The 26481-nt window shown below is 42.8% G+C and overlaps 1 protein-coding gene across 2 annotated transcripts in view; it reads right to left on the minus strand.

Annotated features, from left to right (window-relative positions):
- Positions 1-1051: 1051 nt before the first annotated feature.
- Positions 1052-26481, minus strand: part of EPHA4 (EPH receptor A4) — a 241040-nt gene continuing 215610 nt past the window's right edge. For both annotated transcript variants that reach the window (XM_029615382.1, XM_029615383.1), the window contains exon 18: positions 1052-4275. The gene's annotated coding sequence lies outside the window, so the exon portion shown is untranslated. The remainder of the gene's footprint in view (positions 4276-26481) is intronic.

A 26481-nucleotide genomic window follows, 5' to 3' on the forward strand; every position in this document is an offset into this window, starting at 1 on the left:
GTTTCTTCTTTTTGCTTATATGCACATATATATTTATATATATATATATATATATTTATATTTATAATTTTTTTAGTACATATATCCATCACATATTTAGCACAGCAAGAAAACCCAGAGAAACAGCATTCCTGCTACTGTACAGAGGCAGTTGCACAGCCGAGGTCCTATTGGTAGCATCTTCCATAACTAGGAGACGAAGTAGAAGCAAACGTCACGATAGTTAGCTTCTTTTAAAAAAATATATTAGTTGCCTGTAATCTGAATGTATTGAGTTTGTGATCCACACAATCCTTTAACTAGCTGCAAGTGCTGTCTTGGTTTCTACATTCGGCAAATGGCAACCAGAGTTGCTCAGATATTTCACATATGTCTGCGGTCCCTGCAAAATGATGGGAGACAGGGAAAGAGAGAAAGAGATGGCATGGACAGCAGTGGAGTCTTCAAAATTTATTGCAGGTTCCTCTCTGTGTGGTCACCAGAACTGACAAAGGGCTACTCTCTAATTTGACAGGCCTCAAAAAAGACTTCCATTGACAATCTGCAAGGAAGGTCAACTGTGATGATTCCATCTAGTAGGAAGTCAGATAATGTAACATTTTGCATATATATTGCTAATTACATTGGAATATTGCTGATTTATATATCTTCAACTCAGTGCTTTCTAAAGAGGCTGAACAATTTTCAGCTTGCATCAACTACCAAATGTTTTGAGGGCATGGCTTCTCTTATTAGTGAAGGTGTACTGAGCTGGTGCTTCATACTAGTTAAGTGGCATTGTGTACACTTTTGCTAAGGAGATTGTGAGATACATCATGTGAAATGATGGGTTCCGTCAAGGCAAAAGGACAAATCTAACACTCTTATATAGTAAGAGGTATCGGGTGTCAGCGTGTCACAACTTATAAACCACCCACAAAGTTATATTTATATTAAAATAAAACAAAAAAAAGTTAGCAAGGGAAAATTCCTTTACATCAAAATGCTACAACTGATGTGGTTGGTAGCAATCTATAGACATTAACGACAGGGAGTATGCCAGTCACTAAAGTAATTTGATTAATGGAAAATTCCTGCTGCTTTACAATTTTAATAATTTTGAGAGTAAATTTCAGGTCTTTTTTTTTTTATCATACATCTGAAAAATCTCCCATCTGAAAGACTACATTAACATTTTGTTACATTCATTTCATTTCCCCGAGTTTTCTTCCAGCCTGCCAGCTCTGTTCTGAATGCTAGGGGTAGCGCAGTTGGGTCTCATGTTCTCCTGTGATGGTCCAGCCTGAAATATCTTCTCACATATATTGGCATTCCATACTGATCTTTATGCTTTTGCTCCTTAAACCATGTCAAACGAACAGAATTTCAGCTGTCATTAACAATTCTCTTTATAATGCACTGTGAATATGTCACGTCTTTGCTCACTGTTTAAAAAATATTCAAACTCAAAATGAAAAAGAAAAATGTAAATCTAATAAAATTAAACTGAATGAGATAGAGACAAAGGGATTGTGATATGGAAGTAAAATACCTTCCAACAATAGCTCTTCTTGTGACTCTTTTCAATTCAAAGGACTACCTTTCATTGGCATGTCATTAGTTTTTGCTTTTCTAGCAAATAATGAACAGTTTAGTCACCCTGTTTTAGCTTCTCTGACTGTGCTGTATGATCTTGCATAAACCACAGTCCTCTGTAACCTCAAAACAGTTTTGGAAAGGCTACAGTTCAATTCAAAACTGAGTTTTGTGGCTCACTTTTACAGTTTTCTATTAGAAGGGACGCCAAGATTCAGGGACCATGTTTAGAGAGTAGGTGGTTAATGCTTCTGAATAGGGAAGACCTGAATATATTCACATTCAACAAGTCTTTTCAAATGCCAATATACAGAAAGCCCACTTACATTACAGTTAAGGGTTACTAGCTGATAGATTCACGCTTCATCACCTTTCCCTTATCTTCAGTAAACTGATTTACTGTACATTTTTAATAATAATGAACAAGCCTTGATATTAAAAAATGATATTGATGGTGGTCTTTATCACCCTTATGAATATTATTGATTATTAGGGGTGGGAAGGAGGGAAAATTTTGTTTTGCTTTTTGTTTTGTATTTGGGGAGCATTTTGCCCATGTATTTCGTTTTGTGTAATGTTTATTTCATTTCTTTAGTTTAAAAAAAACCAAAATAAACATTGATAAAAAAAATCCCATAAATGGAAAAAAGAAAACGGGGCCTCCTGTGCCCCCCCCCCCCCATCCATCCCTCCCATCCAGAAAAATGCCAGGGTCCAGGATCCTCCCTAGCCCTGACTTACCCAGTCCTGGGAGGACCTGCAGATGAGGCCTAGGTCCTGACCCAAATTGGAACCTTGCGTAGAGCCTAGGCTGAGGTTGTGGCAATCTACTTCAGCCTAAGCCTGGACACCAGTCCAAGTCCCAATGCCTGAACCTCAGCCAAGGATCTGGCCCAGGCCTGAAGCCCAGGCCTCGGAGCTCCTCTTCAGCGTCTTGTTTCTTCGGCTCTTTTTCGCTAACTTACTCCATCTGCTGGGGAGGATGAGCTGGAGTTAACTCCGGTGCATCCTCCTCAGCAGAGGGCACCATTTTGATGTACAGCAGCTAATTCAACTTCCATATGTCAAAATGACACCCTTCGCTGGGGAGGTTAAAATGGAGTTAAATGGACACATTTAACCCTGGTGCAAAAACCCTATGGGATGGCGTCAGTTGGTGAAGAAGAGATGAAGAAACAAGACAATGAAAAGAACTCCAAGTCTTAGGCTCCGGGCCTGGACCTGACCCTGGTCTAAGGTCCAGACATCAGAACCCAGCCTCCGAGCTAGGCCCGGGCATTGGAACTTGGCGTTTCGAGCTGGGTTGCAGTGGCCTGGGCCAAGACTCAAGCGTTGAGACCCAACCTCTGGCATTGGGTCTGGGTCCGAGCCACTGCCTTGGCGGGGGCCAAAGTGTTCAGATCCAGATTCTGGGCCGGGACCCGGTGTTGTGTCTGGGTCCGAGCCGAGGCCCAGGTGTTGGGTTTGTTAAGTATGGGGGGATGTTGTCGGGAAATTTCCTGGGCCTTTGCTCGTGTCTTGGCCTAGGCCCTGGCATCAGAACAGGGCCTAGGTTGCGATGCTGGCATCGGGTTGTGGCCTATACCTAGGCATACCCAGGCATCGGGCCTGGGCCTGGGCCTAGGCCAAGGTGCCAGAGTAATGCTTGGGCATAGACCAGGATCCCTGCTTTGGGTCTTGGCCTACTCCTTAGGTAAAGCATTGACTTTGGACCGAAGCCTAGCCCTGACCAGCAACTTTCAAAACGAAATGGGATTCCAGTGAAATTTAGTCAGAATTTAACTCATTCTTTTTTTTAAATGATCCAAAACGAAATGGGAAATGTCATCTTATTTCCTATTTCATTTCTCCCGCATGCCCATCCCTAGTGATTATTACTACACCACATAAGTGAAAGTGTGTCTAATCCAAGCAGAAGAACCATTAGGATTATTATGGCAACTAATGAAGACAATTACATAATAATAAACTGTTCATCACTGTGTTTTTTCTTGCTAGTAATTAAAGACATAACCATCAGGTCCACCATATTGCACATCACATTGGTTTTTTAACTTGCAACTGGTGAAGTCTGGAGCTCATGGAGGTGCTAACAGGCAGGTTTAAAACACGGAGTGACTCACACATACAAATATCAGAAGCACTTTTATCAGTTCATTCTAGAAAAAAATAGATATATATATATATCTATTTATATATATCACTGCAATGGCACATTTTGTGAAGAATATTACTTCCGCAATGTATATAGGCAGCTTTCATATGCACTAGGGGATCTGTGCTGTGGCAGCTGACTTGGCATCAATGGTAGCAATGGAGTGCTCTGTCACTTGTTCTAGACGTAGCAGTGACATGCAGAAAATAAAAGAACATATATGTAAATAAAACCCTAGACAAAATATAGAGAAGTCTGCAGAACTAGCTGCTTTGATGCAGTATATTCCTCTAATGACAATCTTGATGCTGAACTTGAAAAGGCCTATTTTCTTTTTTCAATGTAAAACAAAGAAGTTGTTGTTGGTTGGCAGAGACAAATGCAGTCTATTCGGTGTCCATAGAACCAGGGCTGGTTAAGCTGGAGCCTGTAGTACTGGAGCTTCAAAATGTTGAGTCCAGTTTCTTGTTATTCTATGATCAACACCATCAGAGTAAAGGGTTGTGAGGCTGCTGCTGCCACCAGGAAAACAGAAGTTTATTTCCCTGGAAGAACAAGAAAAGGGACACATTAAACCAAATGAAAAACAAGTAATTGCATTATAACAAAACTGATTGTTAACTTTCTGGTGATAAAACATTCTATTTCCTGTTTGAAATGTAAATAATTATTTTATTGTATACTATCATGGAGTTATGAATTACGGAAAACAGGATACAGAAGTTCAGGTTGTGTCTATGTAAAATGGATCAAAATCAATCACTACCAAGGACCACACACATATATACTGCTTGCTTATACTCAATAAAATGTCATTGTCGATTGTTTTATTAGTGAAAAACAGTACATTGCAGAAAGAAACACTGCCTCATTACAATTAAGAGATCATATACTAGATACATTATAGTTAGTGTTAGCCATATGAAACTGCATTTGGGATCTTAGAATATTATAGAGGTTTTTTCCCCCTGACAGAAAAGACAAGCCTATCATTATCTCTGCTTTCATCTCAGAACACTTAGGGGCAGATCTTCAAACCTGCGTGTGGGCGTAGATTTGTTCGCGCAACCCAGCACAAACAAATCTGCGCCCGATTTTATAACATGCGTGCGCTGCCGCGTGCATGTTATAAAATCTAGGGTCGGCGTGTGCAAGGGGGGTGCACAATTGTGCAACTTGCATGCGCTGAGCCACACAGGTTTCCTCCATTCCCTCCCTTCCCCTATCTAACCTGCCCCCCAGCCCTATCTAAAAAAAAACCCTACTGTTTATCATTGAAGTTACGCCTGCCTCTGGGCAGGCGTAACTTGCGCGCGCCGGCTGGCTGTCGGCGCGCCATCCCCCAGCACTGCACCTGTTCTTGAGGCCTTGGTCCTGCCCCAGGAACACCCCCGAGCCGGCACCCGCCCACAGCCCCGCCCCCAGAATGCCCCTTTTTCTGAGCCCCGGGACATACGCATGTCCCGTGGCTTGCATGCGCCACCGAGCCTATGCAAAATAGGCTTGGTGCGCGCAGGGGCAGATTTTCTTGGGTTACGCGCATAGCCTTTGAAAATCTGCACCTTAGAATAGACACATTGGCATTAAAACTAGATAACCATGTGATAGCTAAGCTTGCAGTACTGCATTTGCTTCTCTAAGATAAGAAAGTTGGTTTCAGGAAGATGCATCTGTTACTTTAAGATTAAGGAAATAGATCATTCCTGGCTATACACCCCGAACTGGACTGCTGCCCAGGACTGCTAAAGATTAAGGAAGTAGACCATCTAGATTAGGGAAGTAGATCAACCCTTTCCAAATGCCCAGAACTGGCTTTCTGCCCAGAATAGCAAAGGCTTTAAAAAGAAGAGCTACCCATATACAGTTGAATGTGTACCCAGATGGACAGGAAGAGACTTTCTCTAGGTTAAAATATATTGGTTTATAATATTTGCAATTAAAATACAGGAACTATTCTGAAATCATAGTTTATACTTTGACTGCATTTCTCTGAAGTGTTTAGTAAGAGAGCAATATTCCCCTTACAATAAGAAGATACTGAGATATTTCCCATACATTTGAGACATTAAGAAGATACTATAGTGACATTAAAGATATTGTAGTATTGAAAAGAGGAAGTGACTACAGCAAGTTCAGATAGCCCAGGACTAAGGAAGAATCTTTCTGTAAAAGCTGAAATACACTTGTGTATGTAATAACTAGCAACTTGGGGACCCCACATAACATGATGGCAAGAACAGGGGAAAAAACTATGTTCACGCCTACAGAGAGTCCTGGACTGTAGCTCAGACTTGGCTGATGATCTATAAATGGGTGATAACTCAGTGCTAGTTCCGTAATTAGGAGTATATAAGAGGGAGGATTGGAAGCATTTCTTTGCACAGAGTGGGCAATTGACCCGATATCTGCCCACGATGACCACAGTGTCCGATGCATCACCATCTCCCCCACCAAGACCTTTTTTTATAGACATTGCTGATGATAAAATGGAGTCATCGCTCAGGAAACTGCATACCGTAAATATTCTTGTGTACCATTCTCTTACATGTTCTTATATATATGCTGTTTCATATAGCATTGCTTCATATATTCAGTTATTTGATAGGCTAAGATATTACATACTTTCTGCCACATTGCTAATTTCATTGCCTATAATTTTTGGGGAACTGTTTGTTGTGAGTTATATTATTGCTAGTTCTTGGGTGGGAATAAAAGCTCACATACATTCTTTTGCCAATTTCTCTCAGTGTTTGTGCCTTATTTCCACCAGATCATTTAGGACAAACATCCCACCCCATGGCCACACTACATGTACTCAGAATATATTCATTATTTCTTTATTTCAAAACAGTTTTAAGCACCAGATGCTTGAAGGTGAGAGTTTCAACAAAGAAAACTCATTATCCAATTTTATTGTTTTTTAATGCTAGCACTACAATAGGTAACATGATAGGACACTTAGGACATTCCAGTGGCAGGGTGTAGAAAAAGACAAAAGAGCTGCCTCTATAGTGAATTGCATACTGATACAATTGGAAAAGTATCCCCTCTCCATACTCAAATACGTCAGCAAATCTCCTGGAAGAAGCATTCAAAATTGGCTGTCACTACAGAAGATGAACCAGATGTAATGGTGGAAACAGTTATAGGTAAAGTGCTAATAGATTTCCATTTAAAGGGAATGCAATACCCTACGAGGTAAATTTTAAGATCTGCGTACATGCGCATATGTGGGCACATATGCCGGCTCATGCACATGAACACGGCAAATGTATAATATATGTGCATACATACGCACTCAATTCTATATAGACACAGGCTTGTGCATGCAAATGCTGCGTCTACTGTGTAAGTGGGGGAAATTTTACAAGGGGTGTGCACCGACGCCACTTACCCTTTTCACAGTTTGTTCCCAGTTCACCCAGCGTACAGTTAGCACATCCTATCCCCCTCCCCCCCCCCAGTTTTAAAGGCTTCTTTCTCCCCTGTTAAACCGATCCGTAAAACCCTGACTAGCCCTGATTTTTTTCGTTTTGGACTTACACTCCAGCAAAAGCAGAAGTAAAGTTATGCGGTGGGGACCCCTGGCGCACACTTGTGCACGTAATTTATGCGCACATCTCTTGATCTTTCCCCGACATGCCCATGCCCTACCCCGGACCCCTTTTTAATTTTGGGGATTTTTGCGCGTACCATGAGTTACGTGCACACATGGCGCTTTTTAAAATCAATGTCCTGGCCCAAGACATGGGTGTATCTCCCGGCTTTGGCACGCATAGGGCTTTTAAAATCCACCGGTTTGGTCTTGCAGGCTGCAGTATACCCCTGAACAGCACTGAACTGCAGTAGATTGGCTTGATTAGCTACAGGAGAATCTATTTTTAATATATACAAAAAAAAACTAAATCCTGAAAACGTGTACATTTTGCTAAAAGATAATTCATACATCCAACTCTTAGGGACACGCATAGAGCGGGAAAATTTTAAATTATTTTACCCAGCTAACTGAACAGGAGAAATCAGCAGTTCAAAATTGCTCTCCCCTTCCGTGGCTAAAAGTACCCATGCTGCTTCTTAGTCTAGGTACTTTTTCCATTGCTGCAATGGAGTAAGTCTCGGAATGGCGCCAGCAAGGGATCCACTGAGATTTCACTTTGAAATCCTGGCATGTGCCTTATGGCACGAACTTTGCACTCCTCCTCAGGTACAGAAGTACTTATGGTGCCAGCTAGCCCCCCCCAAAATTTTCTTGCAAGTCTGTGGGTGCAAAGTACCTGTGGGCCTGCAAGCAACGCAGAGATTTCAAAAAATGCCTTGTCGAGCACCACTGCATTTTATAGTTTGCACATTATGAATGATACTACTCACCTCTTCTAGAAAGTTTGCACAAATCATATATAGTCGGATGAAAATAGATTACATGAATGCTCAGTAATAGAAGAATAAAAACAAAAATGGTTTTACCCTATAGTGAACAGACGCAAACAGCTTACATCATATTCAGGGAAACAATATTGTTTTGTCATGATTAGTTTCTTAGTTGGGTTAAAGGCAAAAGTTTATTACTCAGTGATCACTTCCTCTTGAGTTGTGAACAGTTACAGTCACATTATTGGGATAGTTGGGATGCTACTCTTCACATTTCTTGCATAGTATTTCTTCCATTACTATTATGTCCCCATGGAAGAGCTGAGAGAATGCACTTTCATGTCTTCCATAAAACACTAATTAGACTTCTCAGGGTTAATGCTATTAAAAATATAATAAGCAGCAGATGGGTTCAGATCTGGATTTAATTCATGGAGCCAATAAATAAAAACAGTCCCAGCTAGCTAAGTTCTCCAGGAAAAGAAAGCATGTATATATGCAAGTTCTGCTTTTGATATTTTATATGTATGTATATATGTAAGTTCTGCTTTTGATATTTTATATCCATTTCTGCAACTGAATTAGCAAAATATTACCAGGCTTCATCCAAATGATTACTTTCTAAGAAGCTTCCAAGCAAAAAAAGGAACAGAATTTGTTGATGATTTCCTCCATTATTTTACAGAGAAATAAACTATTTTTTAAGGTGGTTTCATTTTTACCCCATAGATTTGAACTGCTCCTGCTTATCAGATGCTGAACTGAGAATGAGCCTCTTCAATAATTTTTGTCAGCTCATTTTTTTCATCACATGCCACCCAAGTGATATCACCATTTCTAAAATGGGGGGAGGGAGATATAATTATGACTGTTTTCACTCCTCCTCCCTCTGCTTTAACATTAAATCAATGGGCTAAACAAAGACATTTTCATGTCTGAAAACTGAAATTTTCCTGATGGGTAATTCCTATTCGATTAACCTCTACAGCAGTCGGGGCCTGAGGGCTTACTACTATTGGGGAAGTGCAATGAGACTAACAGCTTTCAACATGAAAGTTGCCGTCATAGCTATTTTTGTCTTCTCTCTCTTTCTCTCTCTTCCTCCTGCAGCAGTCTTTCCCATCCAATATTTAAATTAATTTAAATGTCTACGCTACCTTTTGTGGCTGGTGAGCCACTTAAAGGTGGATCACAGTTAACGTTAATAGAAAAAAACTATTTGCATACGTTTTGTACAGTTAGGGGGCTACATTATGTGCCTGGGTTACGTCAAAGTGGGGGGATAGAAGATCGGGTCAAGCAACTCAGTAATATGAGCTTTCTTCAGCAAATTCAGGGTCTGAAATGCATCTCTCGGTACTGACATTATCATATAACACACTATATGCAATACAAAACAACACTTTCTACACAGACATGCAATATACCCAATTTAACCTCCAGGGAGGGTCAGTCCTTACTGATAATAGAATAGAAATTCATGGTAAGTAAAATTCCTTTTCTGTTACACTTGACCAGCAAGCATGAGCTATGAGATGTACTATAGCTAAACTTCATAGGGTAGAATTAACAGCAGCATAGACAACTTGTCAGGCAGATGCCCCATCAGTTGTTACCTATTTTTCCTTTCTGTGCTATTTTATGAAAGTCTGAATATAACATCACATTGCTGCTCTGCATACCACAGGGCTTCTCCGTGTAAGAAGAGACTGCCAAATAGCAGAGTCTTACATTGTTAATGCTGTTTCCTAAAGCAAATCTGAGATAATTCTGATGGTATAGGGCATTCGGCATGTTTAGGCACACAACCTTCAGATCAAAAGAGCAAATGAAGCCCCTCTGAAGTGAATGCGTTTAATCATAGAGAAAAAGGATTTCAGTGTTGATCTCATACATGCCTCTTGGCTGTTTTGGGAACGGGTAGTTATTGAAATAAACCCTCATATACGTTTTTGCCACAGATGCTATGATCTGTATTATTACAATAATTTTGAGTATTCTACAGTGCTGCAGCCTTTTCCCTTTAACTGGAGAATACTCTAAGTCCTAGGTAGGCTTGATGATTTATTTTTTTTTAGGTAACCCTAATATCTAGGGCTCAAACATCTGCAAAGGAATTTTCCCAAACTGGGAAGAAACTCAGTATCTTCCTTATTTTTTGAAGCAGACTCTCCCAAGAGGAAAAACATATTCCCTTTCTCCTCCTCTGTTATGAGGATCTCCTTTTATTTCTGGACTACAATCTGAGAAGAATCTATACTGATGGATCTGGATGTTACACTGCTGAAGAAACTAAAATACATCTCCCACTAAAAATGTTTTTCGTTCGGTAGAATGCTTGGGCTGAAATTTGTCCTGTGGCAAGTGTTGTTCCTTTGCTAGTCTCTTTAATCTGCTCCTCAAGATGAGCATCAAACAGATTTGCATCTTTAAAAAGGGATCTCAAGCAAGCAGTTCTTAGAAAAAACATCTACAGGCCAACTTTTCAGCCTTGGAGAGGAGAGTGACTGCATCTGCCAAGAACTTTATTGCCATCTCTGTACACATTAGGGATGGAAACAGGTTGGTCATACGTCAGGTTTGCTAACTGATTTCTGTGTGTTTTGATATACTACTTGCTCCTGGTCATAGATACATTAACTAACTACAAAGCAGCAAGATTTTAATTGAATTTATGATTTCTCTTCTGCCTTTCATATCTGGTCAGCCTCTTCACAGCAGATCACAGTGTAGTTAACCGTGTTCAAAACATATTAGAGTCTAGTAGGCTCAGAGGTCCATTTCACTCTCTTCGAGGTGGCATCCTTATAAGTGGTAGCACTCTTTATGAGAATAGTGATTTTATAAGCTATTCTAACAGTAGCAGAATCTATTAGGGGCTTCGACTCTCACAAGTCCATCGTAACCTTAGGTAACTTCTTTAATATTGCCAAGACTTTGGAAGAATCAGCCTTCTTCGCTAGATAAACTAGGTGCTTTTAACAAGCTCCCTCATATCTGGTTATACCAGCAGTATACTATCTTGATACCTTTATAGCACAGAAGCTTCTTAGGACTCTACAGTCACTAGAGTAAGGGCCTCAGCGACTTTCTTTGTGAGAGAATTAATCAAGGACTCATAAAAATTGTGCCTTTTACTAGGATGGCTGCACTGGTTTTTGGGAGATTCTTTGAAAATGAGGAATGTATCAGATTCCTCAGCCTTTGAAACTAGAACCAAAGGGAGTATAGACTAGGATTTATATTTCTCTGGGAATGCCTGTCTGCTTTGTCATCAGAAAGCACCTTGAGAGTACAAGAATCTTTCCAAGGCATCAAACTGAGCAATGGTATCCTTGCATAGTAGAGATGTGCATTCGTCTGGGACGAATTAGACAATTTCAATTGTCTAATTCGTCCTGTTTCGGCAACCCTGAAAAACAAAGCAAATTTTCCCGAAATTTTGGGGTTAGTGCACACTAACCCGAAATTCAGAGCAGCCGAAAAAGAAAAGGCCCGAAAGAAATTTCCTGCGGCGGGCCAATAACAAAGGCCAAACCAAAAGGTTCGGCCGAAGCACATCTCTATTGCACGGATCCGAATGTCAGTGCAGGTTATTCAGAATGTCAAAGAATCTCAGATTTTCTTTTTATTTCCTAGAAATCTGTACCCTTTCTGGGTCCTTCTTATCTAAGGCACTTCCCACATAGAGTTTGGGAAGATTAAAACTTGGTTCCACAAACAGTGCAATGTCTCCTTCTCTGAGGAAACTTGATCTTATTGCCTGTAGTACAGTATGTCCAAGCCCACAGGTACAGCTGTGTGTAGGAACCCTGATGGTTCATTCCAAAATTTACAATTAATTCCAGCAGATTCCACAGCCTGCAGAACCTTGAAATGCTCAGATTTGTCTAAGGGAGTTACACTGTGGAGCCTAGCCCTATGCTTAGAAATTAAAGGTAGAGGGAAGCTAAGCTAGAGGTCCTGTCTTTCTCAAGGAGTAAGCAGGGACAGACAGCTCCCCTATAAGGAAAGAATAAAAAGGTTAGGGTTGTTCAGCTTGGAGAAGAGATGACTGAGGGAGGGATATGATAGAGGTCTACAAAATCATGAAAGAACTGAACAGATAAATGTGAATTGGTTATTTACTCTTTTGAATAATACAAAGATTAGGGGGCACTCCATGAAGTTAGCAAGTTAACTTAAAACAAATCGGAGAAAATTCTTTTTCACTCAGTGCACAATTAAGCTCTGGAATTCATTGCCAGAGGATATGGTTAAGGCAGTTAGTGTATCAGGGTTTAAAAATGATTTGGATAAGTTCCTGGAGGAGGTCCATAAACTGCTTTTAATCAATAGGGAACAGTCACTGCTTGCTGCTGGCATTAGTAGCATGGGATCTATTTAATGGATTGGAAACTGGATATGGGACTTGATGGACCTTTGGTCTGACCCAGTATGACATATTTTATGTTCTTATGACCCCATTAAATGCATTGGCATTTTGAAATTGATCCAGATAGCACTGTTGCTGAGCCTCCAAGGCTGCCATGGCGGTGCTTTTTTCTTTCCAAACCTAGAAATATCACTCCATCCAAGACCAGGAGAAGACTAAGAGAAGGATCACTGCAGAAGAGAAGGAGACAAGACAAGATCTAAACTGATTTTACATTCCCTGAGCAGTACTAACACAGAGATCCTGATTGCAAGAAATACAACATTGTAATGTAATTTATGCTATTTTTTATGGCCCCATGTTCCTCTTCACTTGACATGCATACATGTGTTCACCTGAAAATCAAAACAAGTGCACAGTACAGAAGATATGATAAATGGGAGCAAAAGTCAACCACAAATTATCATTTCAAGGAGACCTTATATTAGCAAAATTATTTATAGATAATTCACTTGACATTTACAGTCCCTTTCTACTGTGCCCTCCTTTATTCTGGTTTTGTGTAAAGTATTTTTTTTAAAAAAAGCTTTTTCTAATTAGCCATTCTAACTACAATGATTTTAGGCATCAAAGTGAATTTCAATGATGCTGTCTGGACCCTCATTAGAATCTGACACAGGTATCACACTGATATACAAATAGGGTGGCCATCTTTTCCATGGATCTTAACTGGACACCACCCTAAACTTCATGCTTTGGGAGGGGAGGCAGGGTGGGGAGAAGATTACTGTCAATTGTCGATCCACTTATTACTTTGCTTTCAAGCACCCCCTCAATATACGCAGTTTTGCTCTTTGTTACAACTAAAGCCTTGCTAATACACACCCTCCTCCATACTTCCCCATAAACACACAGCCTCCTATCTTATACATACACATACACACACACTCTCCCAAACACAATTCCCTCTCTCGTACACACACTCACACTCCCAAACACTTATCCTCCTATCTCATACATGCATGCAAACTCCCAAACACACAGCACAGATACAGGCAATATGCTCTCCCTTTCCTTAAAACCTTCCCAACCTTTCATCTGTCTCCCTTGTGCCACCTGTGTCTCAATATTCCCTCCCCTGCCTCTGTGCACTCCTCTTGTGCTGCCCTCCTGTCTCTAGTTGCCTCCCTCCCCATGCTCGTCTTTCTCTCCCTCCTTCCCTCTCCTCCCCATCTTTCCTCCTGTGTCCCATCTCCCTTGTGACTCTTCTATCTCTTCCTTCCTTCCCCCTCTGTTTCCCTCCTTTCCTCATACTCCCATTGTGCCTCTCCTTCCCCGTGACCTTCCTTCCATAGCCCCTCTGTGCCTCTTTCCTCCCTTGCTCCCCATGTTTCTATTTTCCTTTCCTCCCCTTTTCTGTGTCTCCCTCTGTCTCTCCCCTTTCCTCAACCTGCAACTCTGACTATCTCTTCCCTTCCTCTGTTCCTGTATTCCTTGGCTGGTTCACTGCAGCCCCCTCTCTTGGGTCTTGGCCCAGCACTGAGGGAGGGGGAGGGACCCAGAGGGCATTGCTGCATAGATCTGTGGAGCCACTGGGAACTGAGGGCTGTGCTGTGCCCCGCCTCCTCTCCTTCTCCCTATCCCATCCAATCACAACACAGGAAAAGAGGCAAGTGGGCAGGAACACAGCTCAGCTTTCCGTTCTGTATTTCCCTATAACCAGGAAGCTGTGAGAAAGAGGAGCCTATGAGAAACACTGGATTTTACAGTGTCCGGTATGAACGTCTGACCAGACACTATACAGCACAGCTGAAAACCTGGCTGTCCGGTCCAAAACTGGGAAGTTGGCAACCCTATATACAAAGTGCAGAAAAACCAGAATGGAGGAAGAAAGGGATCCAGAAAGAAGAATTGTGGGGAAAAAACAGAGCATGGCAGGTATGTTATTTTTTAAAAAGCTATAAAAAATATACAAAACAAAATACATTGGGAAAAAAATAGAAAGGAAATGTCTAAAAATTAACAAAAAATAAAAAGAGCAAAGAAACAAAAAATTGGCATTTTGAAAAATAAAATTATTACTGCTGGTTTACGCCCAATGAAGATAGGCATGTTGATGGCAATTTTGACACAGAATGGAGTGACTCTAATGAAGTTCCAGGGTATGAAACAACCATCAGAACAACTCTCTTTTTAAGAATATAAGAAGTGCCATACTAGGTCAGATCAATAGTCTATCCAGTCTGGCATCCTGTCTCTTCCAGTGGCCAATCAGGGTCATGTGGAAGAAAAACCCAAGAAATACTCATGGAAAGATTAATTGCCTGTTGTTCACAATCAGCACCCGGCATTAAGAGGTAACATTCCCTAAACCTCCATAAGTTGTTCAAATCTTTTTTAAACTTAGCAATAATACTGGCCTTGACCACATCCTCTGATAACACATTAATTGTACATTGAGTGAAAAAAATGCTTTCCTATTTTAAATCTGCTACTAGATATTTTCATAGATTATAACCTACTTCTAGTCAGTGGCATAGCCATGGGTGGGCCATGGCTCCCCCAGTCAAGACTGCCCCACTGGAAGAAGACTGAAGAATGGCTGCCATGGATCCCATCTTCATAGCGGCTGAAGAAAAAGAAGGACCGCTAAAGCAAGGCTGTTGTGCGATCCCATCATCATGGTGGCCAAAGAAGGAAAGGGCCTGCCAAACAAGGTTGTCACAGGATCCCATCCCTACAATGGCCGAAGAAGAAAAGGGCCCGCAAAAGCAAGGCCACCACAGGATCCCACCCTGTGATAGCGGAAGAAGGAGTCTGGCAGTGGCTGAAGATGTGAGTAATATGTGTGAGTGGCTGAAGAAGTGTGAATATGTGTGAGTAAGAGCAGGAGCCTGGGTTTGTGTGCATGTGTGTATGAGAATGGAGCCTGGGTATTTGTATGTGTTTGTGTGTGAGAATGAGAGCTTGTGTGTGTGTGTGTGTGTGTGTATGTGAGAGAGAGCGGGAGTTTGGTGGTGTGTGTGTGTGTATATGAGTGTGGGAGCTTGGAGGTGTGTGTGTGAATGGGATCTTATGTGTTTGCGAATGGGTACCTGGGAGTGTGTGTGTTTGTGTGAAAGAAAGGGAGCCTGGGTGTGTGTGTGTGTTTGTGTGTATGACAGAGAGTAAGAGCTTATGACAGTGAGAGCTCATATGTGTGTATATGGGAGAGCATGTGAGAGTGAGAGGTGTGTTTGTGTGTGTGTGTGAGTGAGAGAGAAAGCAAATGAGAGTGACAACTTGTGTGTGTTAGGTAGTCTGAGAGAAAGCATAAGCCTGTATGTGTGTGTGTGAGGGAGGAAGGAAAGAACATAGGAGAGAGAAGAAACAGAAAGAGAAGTGAGACCTGAAAAAGGAATTAGGAAAAGACCGACAAGGGGAAAGTAGTAAAGAGAGTCCGGGGACAAAAGATGAGAAAAATGAAAAGATCATACAACAAAGGTAGAAAAACATATATATATTAGAGATGTGATTTGGCTGAACCTTTTGGTTCGGCCTTCTTATCGGCCCGCCGCGGGAAATTTCGTTTTCCCATGGTTCGGGCCAATTTTATTTCAGCAGCCCCCCGAAACGAAACCTGCCCCAACCCTTCAAATTTAATTAATTGCAACCCCCCCTAAAACTTGCTGAAATTCCCTGGTGGTCCAGCGGGGGTCCCGGGAGCGATCTCCCGCTCTCAGGCCATCGGTTGCCAGTAATCAAATTGGCGCCGATGGCCCTTTGCCCTTACCATGTGACAGGGGCCCGAGAGGGGGAGATCGCTCCCAGGACCCCGCTGGACCACCAGGGATGTTGGGTAAATCTTGGGGGGTGGGGGTGTTGGGCAAGTCTTGGGGGATTGCAATTAATTAAATTTGAAGGGTTGGGGGTAGGTTTTTATTTTTTTTTTAATGTGCCCTTTCTCCCTCCCCCTACAAAATCGATAAGAAAACCACACAAAATTTTGTGGGTTTTCTTATCATTTCGTCGCCCCCCTGAAACGCGACGAAATAGGAAATATCGTCTCTATTTCCTATTTCGTCGCAAATGAATGCACATCCCTAATATATATATATATTTAGAGTTTTTAGAGATTGAAATATGCCATCTTTGGCAATGTGTATTTCTTATATTTTTGTATTTTGCTCCTTATTTAGAGTTCCACTGTTCAGAGTCTGATTTCTCAGGCTTTCTATTTCAGTTTTGTCTGCATGTTTCTGTTTCTAATTTGTAGTCCCTTATTCTTATTTCTGTATTAATTAAGAGTTGTCCTGTATTCTACTTGTGTGTGACTGAGATGCAGTATTTCTGCTAGCATGTAGTTTCTGATATGCATGTAGTGCTGATAAGAACTGAAATAATAGAGTTAAAATATTTTAAAGTTTCCCTCATGATACATAATGACAGTTGCAGACTACCTAGAAACCCATTGTAGGATGCATGCTAAGATTGCAACCTTTAAAGCGGCACGTGGGTGCACATTTGTCGGCCCACACCCAGATACGCGGCCATTTTATAACATATACACCGATATGTGTGCATGTTATAAAATAGCCTGGCCATGCACACATGTGCACTTAATTTTAAGTGGGCACACACCTGTATATGCAAAATCTGCTTTTACCGCATGTAGGGAAATTTTAAAAGGAACATGTGTCAATGTTATTGCCTGTTTTAGCAGTTCCTCCCCAGTTTGCCCAGTTAGCAGAAAGGTCCTCCAAACTCCCTGGTTTGATAGCCTATAGGGCCTCCATTTACCCCAGACTCTTTACACCCCTCAGATATGGATTGCTAGATTTTTTAAACTTACATGCTATTACTAGCATCAGTAGCATGAGATAGACTTAGTTATTGGGTACTTACAAGGTTCTTATGGCCTAGATTGGCCACTGTTGGAAACAGGATGCTGGGCTTGATGGACCCTTGGTCTGACCTAATATGGCATGTTCTTATGTTCAAAGCAGAACTAGTTACACGGCAGGAGACTTCGGAGCATGCCAGATTGTGTAAGTATTTATGCGCAAATTTCTGGTTAAAGTCCCAAAATGCTCATGAACCACCCATGGCCAATCCAGGCCACAAGAACCTGGCAAATACCCAAAAACTAATTCTATTCCATGTTACCATTGCTAATGGCAGTGACTATTCTCTAGGTGAACTTAATAGCAGGTAATGGACTTCTCCTCCAAGAACTTATCCAATCCTTTTTTAAACAGAGCTATATAACTGCACTAACCACATCCTCTGGCAACAAATTCCAGAGTTTAATTGTGCGTTGAGTAAAAAAGAACTTTCTCCAATTAGTTTTAAATGTGCCCCATGCTAACTTCATGGAGTGCCCCTAGTCTTTCTATTATCCGAAAGAGTAAATAACCGATTCATATCTACCTGTTCTAGACCTCTCATGATTTTAAACATCTCTATCATATCCCCCCTCAGTCGTCTCTTCTCCAAGCTGAAAAGTCCTAACCTCTTTAGTCTTTACTCATAGGGAAGTTGTTCCATTCCCCTTATCATTTTGGTAGCCCTCCTCTGTACCTTCTCCATCGCAATTATATCTTTTTTGAGATGCGGCGACCAGAATTGTACACAGTATTCAAGGTGCGGTCTCACCATGGAGCGATACAGAGGCATTATGACATTTTCCGTTTTATTCACCATTCCCTTTCTAATAATTCCCAACATTCTGTTTGCTTTTTTGACTGCCGCAGCACACTGAACCGACGATTTCAATGTGTTATCCACTATGACACCTAGATCTCTTTCTTGGGTTGTAGCACCTAATATGGAACCCAACATTGTGTAATTATACCACGGGTTATTTTTCCCTATATGCATCACCTTGCACTTAACCACATTAAATTTCATCTGCCATTTGGATGCCCAATTTTCCAGTCTCACAAGGTCTTCCTGCAATTTATCACAATCTGCTTGTGATTTAACTACTCTGAACAATTTTGTGTCATCTGCAAATTTGATTATCTCACTCGTCGTATTTCTTTCCAGATCATTTATAAATACATTGAAAAGTAAGGGTCCCAATACAGATCCCTGAGGCACTCCACTGTCCACTCCCTTCCACTGAGAAAATTGTCCATTTAATCCTACTCTTTTTCCTGTCTTTTAGCCAGTTTGCAATCCACGAAAGGACATCGCCACCTATCCCATGACTTTTTACTTTTCCTAGAAGCCTCTCATGAGGAAATTTGTCAAACGCCTTCTGAAAATCCAAGTATACTATATCTACCGGTTCACCTTTATCCACATGTTTATTAACTCCTTCAAAAAAGTGAAGCAGATTTGTGAGGCAAGACTTGCCCTGGGTAAAGCCATGCTGACTTTGTTCCATTAAACCATGTATTTCTATATGTTCTGTGATTTTGATGTTTAGAACACTGTTCTGTGATTTTGATGTTTAGAACACTTTCCACTATTTTTCCTGGCACTGAAGTCAGGCTAACCGGTCTGTAGTTTCCCGGATAGCCCCTGGAGCCCTTTTTAAATATTGGGGTTACATTTGCTATCCTCCAGTCTTTAGGTACAATGGATGATTTTAATGATAAGTTACAAATTTTTACTAATAGGTCTGAAATTTCATTTTTTAGTTCCTTCAGAACTCTGGGGTGTACACCATCCGGTCCGGGTGATTTACTACTCTTCAGTTTGTCAATCAGGCCTACCACATCTTCTAGGTTCACCGTGATTTGATTCAGTCCATCTGAATCATTACCCATGAAAACCTTCTCCAGTACGGGTACCTCCCCAACATCCTCTTCAGTAAACACCGAAGCAAAGAAATCATTTAATCTTTCCGTGATGGCCTTATCTTCTCTAAGTGCCCCTTTAACCCTCGATCATCTAACGATCCAACTGACTCCCTCACAGGCTTTCTGCTTCGGATATATTTAAAAAGGTTTTTACTGTGAGTTTTTGCCTCTACAGCCAACTTCTTTTCACATTCTCTCTTAGCCTGTCTTACCTGATAATTTTGTTTTTCTTAGTGTAGACAGATGAACTCAGGACCAATGAGTTATGCTCCCCTGCCAGCAGATGGAGATGGAGTCAGATTTGAAAGCTGACATCACCCTAGATACACCCCTGCAGTGACCTCAGCCCTTCCAGTATTCTCTTGAAAAACACTGTGGACATACTATTGAAAAAACATGATTTAAAATATGATTAAAAATGGATAACCATAACTGTACTCAACCAATCATAAACACTGAACCCCAGTTAGAATATAGATGATCTAGGGACTGGATAATGGTTTACCCGTATCCTCTTGGAATCGATATCCACTTCACGGGTGAATACTTGGCACCATTCTTGGACAGCTGTGGGCAATGCTGAGTCCATCTGTCTATACTAAGGAAAACAAAATTATCAGATTTCCTAGCAAGTAGGCAGATGAACTCAGGACCAATGGGATGTACAAAAGCTACTCTTGATTGGGGTGGGAGGCTGCCCATGGTCCGGTTAACACCACCCTTGCAAAGGCTAAATCCTTTCAGACCTCTATGAACCAGGTGATAAAACCTGGAGAAGGTGTGCAAGGAGGACCACATCGCCGCTCAGCAGATATCGATGGAAGACAGCAGTCTAGCTTCCGCCCATGAGACCGCCTGAGTCCTAGCGGAATAAGCCTTATCCTGAGAAGGTAATGACTTTCCCCATCTCCACATAGGCTCTCGTGACTACCTCCTTAATCCAGCAAGCTATGGTAGCCCGTGAAGTTAGTTTGCCCCGCTTCCTTCCACCGTGAAGAACAAACAGGCAGTCCGTCTTTTGGACCGGTTCTTAAACTTCCAGATACTACAGCAAAAGTCTACTGACATTCAAATGACAGAGGAGGCGGTATTCTTCTGCGTCCTTGTGCTTATCTAGGAATGGCAATGAAATGGACTGATTCAAATGAAACTCTGAGACTACGCTGAGCAAGAAGGATGGAATGGTACGAAGCTGTAACACTCCTGGAGTCATCTGGAGGAATGGTTCCTAACACGAAAATGCCTGTAGTTCAGAGATGTGATGTGCCAAACATATAGCCACCAGGAGCACCATTTTCAAGGTTAATAAATGCAAGGAAAGACTGAGCAGTGGCCGAAAGGAGGGCCCTGCCAAAATTTTTAATGCTAGATTAAGATTCCACAAGGGAACCATCCACTGTTGGGGTAGCCAGAGGTGCTTCACCCCTTTCAGAAAATGGGCCTTGTCCGGATAAGCCAACAGGCGGGTTCGTTCACCTTGCCCCTGAAACAGGAGAGAGCCACTACCTGATACTTTAATGAGTTAAGGGTCAAACCTTTATTCAAGTCATTCTGCAAAAATTCCAGAATTAGTGGGATTTTGACCGCACAAGTGGGACACCATGTTCCTCACACCAGACCTTAAATACTCTCCAGATCCGCACATAAGCTAGGGACATAGAGTTATTCTGCATGCAGTATAAGGTGGCAATTAATGCCACAGACTATCCTTGCTTCATCAGGTGAGCCCTCTCAAGGGCCAGACAGTAAGATAGAATCAAGTCGGATTCTCATGAAGGAGTGGTCCCTGCTGCAACAGGTCCCTATGCAGTGGGAGGCACAGAGGGGTCTCCACCAGATGTGGATGCCTGGGCCAATCTGGAGCTACTAGTAGGACTAATCCCCTGTGGGGCTCAATTCTGCAAATGACTCTGCCTAGCAGGGGCCACAGAGGGAAGGCCTATAGCAACTTTTCTTACAGCCAGGTCTGAATGACAGCATCAGACCCTAGGAACCACTGATCTCTTCTGTGACTGAAGAATCAGGGAACCTTCACATTCTTAGATGTGGCCAGCAAGTCGATGGACGGGAGACCCCAGCAATCTACTATTGGCTGAAAGGCTTTGGCCAACAACGCCCACTCTCCTGGATCCAAAATCTCCTTGCTTAGAAAGTCTGCTCTGATGTTGTCTTTTCCTGTGATGTGGGAGGCTGAGATCATCTGTAGATGTATTTCCGCTCATTCCATAAGGAGATCTATCTCCTGTGATATTTGCTGGCTCTTGGTTCCAACCTGGAGGTTGATATAGGGTACTGTTGTTGCGTTGTCCGACATTATATGGACCACTTGACCCTGGAGTCTGTGGCTGAATTTTAGACATGAAAATCTGACTGCACAGGCTTCCAGAGGACCTTTTCCTCGGTCCAACCTCTTCCTCTGTCCAACATCCCTGGGCCATCAGTTCCTGACAGTGAGCTCCCCAGCTCCAGAGGCTCATGTCTTTTATGAGGACCAGCGAGTTCGGAGAGGAGAGGGGTACACCCCTGCTCAGATGAGCTTCCTGCAGCCACCACTGAAGCCGAGCGAATACTCCCCTCAGTAGGTGGAGGTGAATCAAATATTCTTGAGACTGCAGGTTCCAACGTGATAGTAGTAAGCATTGAAGTGCTCGCATGTGTGTCCTCACCCATGGAACTACCTCCAGGGCTACCGCCATCAACCCAAGAACTTGGAGATAGCTCCACACCATCCAGGTGTATCGTGATGCACTTAGGACATCAACTTCCTTATCCACGTGGTTGGAAGGAAGACCTTGCCCTGCTTGGTGTTGAACCAGAATTCCAGATATTCCAAAGACTGGGAGGGTTTGAGACTGCTTTTGTCCAGGTTTACAACCAACCAAGTTCCTGAAGCAAGGAGGTCACCCTGTTGGTCACCTGGAGACTCTTTTCCACAGACTTGGCCTGGATCAACCAGTTGTACAAGTACGGGTGCACCAGGATCCCCTCTTTTATCAATGCTGCCGCTATGACCACCATAATCTTGGAAAATGTTCTGGGGGCAGTGGCTAGGCCATAGGGCAGTGCCTGGAATTTATAATGGTGATGCAGTACTGCAAAGCGTAGGAAATGGTGGTGTTCTTGATAGATTGGAATATGTAAGTAGGCCTTGGATAGGTCCAGGAAGGTTAAGAACTCTCCTGATTGTATGGCCATTATCACAGAGCATAGGGTTTCTATGCAGAAATGATTCACTCGTAGATGTTGGTTGATGCTCTTGAGGTCCAGGATGGGGCAAAAGGAACCTTCCTTCTTGGATACAATGAAATAGATGGAATAACACCCTGTATGGATCCCAGGAACTGGGATTAGAGCCCTCATCCTGAGGAGCTTTAAAAGAGTAGTCTCCACTGCCTGCTTCTTGTGCTCGAAGTGGCAAGGAGACATCATGAATATGTCCCAAGGAGTGCTGTGAAATTTTAGCGCATATCCTTCTCGTATGAACTCCAGTACCAATTTGTCCAAAGTGATCTTGACCCACCACTGGTGGAAGACAGACAGTTGACCCCCTATCTCCTCGTTCCAAGGGTGGGTTGGCAAAATGTCATTGAGGGGTTCGGGACTAATATGAACCCGAGCCTATCCCTCTGTTGGGCTGTTAACTACGAAAGGACTGAGACCTCCCTAAGGGCAGAAAGCTCTGAATTGTCAAGTTTCTGCAGAGGTAAAAGCGTTGGGAGCCCCTGAATCAACCCCTCATAGGAGAGGGGAACTGTAACTGCTTTCTTTTCTCTTCTGTTAGCTGGGGAACTGGAGATTCGCCCCATTTACTGGCAGCTTTTCCAATTCACTTCTGAAAAAGAGTGATCCCTTAAAGGACATTTTTGTAAGATTAGCCTTCGAAGTTGCGTCTGCTGACTAATTCTGCAGCCATAGCTGTCTTCTGGCCACCACCACTGAGGTCCCTTCTCTAACCGAAGTATGGACTAGATCCGAGCCCGTGTCAGCTAAAAAGGTGGTGGCGGGTTCCATAACCATTCTGGAATTCATCCCTGAATCATCCATCTCCTGAGAGAGGAGTAGGCACTAACGAACTAACAGGGCACAACAAGAAGCAATCTGTAAGGTCACTGCTACTGTTTCAAAGGCCTGTTTAAAGATGGACTCCATCCAGCTATCGTGTGTATCCATTAAGGCCGTTCCTCCCTCCACTGAGTTATTCACTTAGAGATGGTACAGACCAGCGCATCCATTTTAGAGAAACGCAAACACTCTCACTGCCAGATCCAGTGAGTATACAGTTTATAATGCTTTTCCCCTTTTAAAACTTGCTTCTGGGGTATCCCATTCCAGGTCAATCAACTCCTGGATGGCTTCCAGTACTGGAAAGTAGCAAGAGGCTTTCCATAGGGAAATCAGAATGGGATTCTTCTTTGGTTCTGTCAAGAGTCCATCCCAGGAACTCCCTGTTGTGGAACGCGCCCTCAGGCCCGGTTAGGAGCTCGGAGGCGCAGTCCCATCTGAAGTAGGATGTGAGTCCTTGGGTCACGGTGCGGTTCAGGGAGGAGCCCCAAGACACATCGCGAGAGGTGAGCAGGTACGAGCAGGGGTGGAGCAGGAGCAAGGCAGGCTCAGCCCTCCACTGTCAAACAAGCACCAATGAGACCCAGCAACGCAATGCTGGTCTCGAGAGCAGCCCTCCAGCCACTTGATAGCCCTTCCGGACCCGTCGCTTGGGAACGACGAGTGCGTGAGGCCAAACGGAGGCTGAGGGCAGGAACATGAAGACTCAGACGGAGAATCAGGAGACTCAGGAGACTCAGACAAATACTTGGATACTCAGGAGACTCAGACGAAGACTCAGACAAGGATTCAGGATACTCAGAAGATTTGGACAAGGATACAGGTTGCTCGGACGTTTCAGGCAAGGATTCAAGAGTCAGACGAAAGTACTGGGTGAGAACTGCATTGCAGCACGCCCTACACAGCCGCCCATGGCTGGTTGTGGACCATGCAAACAAAAGTAGGCTATTCGCGCGCCTTTTAAAATCCGCCCCTAGATATTTAGCAAAGGGAGTAAAATGTGAAGTGATCATATTTTCAGATGACAAAGTTATTCTAAGTAGCTAAAATTTGAGCAGACTATGAGGAATTTCTAGGAGACTTTGCAAAACTGGGGAACCAGCCATCTGAATGGCAGAAGAAATGGCAGAAGAAATCCTCCCCAAACAAATCCTCCCCAAACAAATCAAAGCATCACCATATCGGTCAGGAAACAGTGCTCAGGAGATCACCTCAGTAAACACCTAACCAAGGAACTAATGAATCTGGACCTCGCCGACGCCAACTCAGCAACATCTTCATGGATTAACATAACTAACAAGATAGCAGATCAAGTGTGTCCCATGACAACAAAATCTATCAATCCGGACAAAGACAACAGGAAACCATGGTTCACCACAGAGCTGAAGTCACGTAAACACGAGCTCAGATGCAAGGAAAACCAATGGCGAAAAAGCCCATCCACAACAACCCTCCTCACCTACAAAGCATGCCTCAATTCATATAGAAACGAAATCAACAAAACCAAGAAAGAATTCTTCTCCAAAAAGATACACCACTTCTCATTCGATTCAAGAGCCCTCTTCTCCTATGTCTCAGCACTCACCAAACCTCCCGGACCTAGCATCCCAGATGACCAAGCTCTTAAAAAAGCTAATGAACTAGCCGAATTCTTTGACAACAAAATCACCTCACTCGTAGCCCCTCTCAAAGGGCCATCTCTGCACACAAGCTACGCAAGCAACCACAGCCCACAAACTCCTCAACCCAACACATACACAGCAGCACTCGAATCTCTTGAACCCACGTCCACCTTAGAAATAGCGAACATCCTTAAGAAGATAAAACCATCCTCTCACCCGCTAGATCATATTCCATCAAACCTTCTGAGTTCAATCCCCGACATCATTGCCAAGCCAGTGGCAGACATCATCAACCGTTCCCTTGCTCAAGGCCAAGTTCCCGACCAACTCAAGTTGGCAATGCTCAAACCTCTCCTCAAAAAACCTAACCTTCCCCCTTCGGATCCTGCTAACTACAGACCTATAGCAAACCTTCCTATGTTGGCTAAAATCATGGAGAAAGTGGTTAACAGACAACTCTCAGAATTCCTTGATGACAACAATATCCTCACCACTAACCAGTTTGGATTCCGGAAGACAAAGAACACCGAATCTCTGTTAGCCACACTATCGGACAACATTATCTTCAATCTGGAAAAAGGCCAACCTTGCCTCCTCGCACTTCTGGATCTCTCCTCAGCGTTCGACACCGTGAACCACTCTAGCCTACTACAACGGCTAACAGACATCGGCATAACAGGAGCAGCTTTCAACTGGTTTAAATCCTTCCTTGAGAACAGAACATACAAAGTCAAGATAAACAACAAGGAGTCCCACCCCATTCAATCCAAAATGGGGGTACCACAAGGATCCTCACTCTCCCCCACCCTCTTCAACATCTATCTCCTCCCACTCTGTCATCTACTTACTAACCTCAATCTAATCCATTTTCTATACGCGGATGACATACAAATACTCATCCCTATAACGGATACTATACACAAAACCATGGATTACTGGAATAAATGCCTCTCAACCATCAACGATCTACTAGCCAGTCTCAACTTAGTCCTAAACACAAACAAAACGGAAATTCTTATAATAGCTCCGGAACAATCTGCCCCAACCACCGCCTGCAATCCTCTAGACACCTCAGGATACACCACCTCTCCTCAAGTCAGAGATCTGGGTGTACTCCTAGACAACAGACTCAACCTCAACAAATTCGTAAATAACACCACAAAAGAATGCTTCTTTAAATTACAAGTTTTAAAGAAACTAAAGCCACTTCTCCGCTACAGGGATTTCCGCACAGTACTCCAGGCCATCATTCTCCCGAAATTGGACTACTGCAATTCACTCCTGCTGGGCCTTCCCGCCTGCACCACCAAACCCCTCCAGATGGTCTTGAATGCCACAGCAAGAATTCTCACCAACGCCAAAAAAAGGGACCATATCACCCCGATCCTCCAGCATCTCCACTGGCTCCCCATTAAATACAGGATACAGTTCAAAACCAGCATGATGATTCATAAGGCCCTACAGAGCATCTCTCCACTCAACTTAACCTTCCAGCTCCAACTACACACTTCTAAAAAGCCAACCAGAAGGGCATAT

This window comes from Rhinatrema bivittatum, chromosome 9 (assembly GCF_901001135.1).
Source record: "Rhinatrema bivittatum chromosome 9, aRhiBiv1.1, whole genome shotgun sequence".
In the NCBI taxonomy this organism is placed as follows: Eukaryota; Metazoa; Chordata; class Amphibia; order Gymnophiona; family Rhinatrematidae; genus Rhinatrema; species Rhinatrema bivittatum.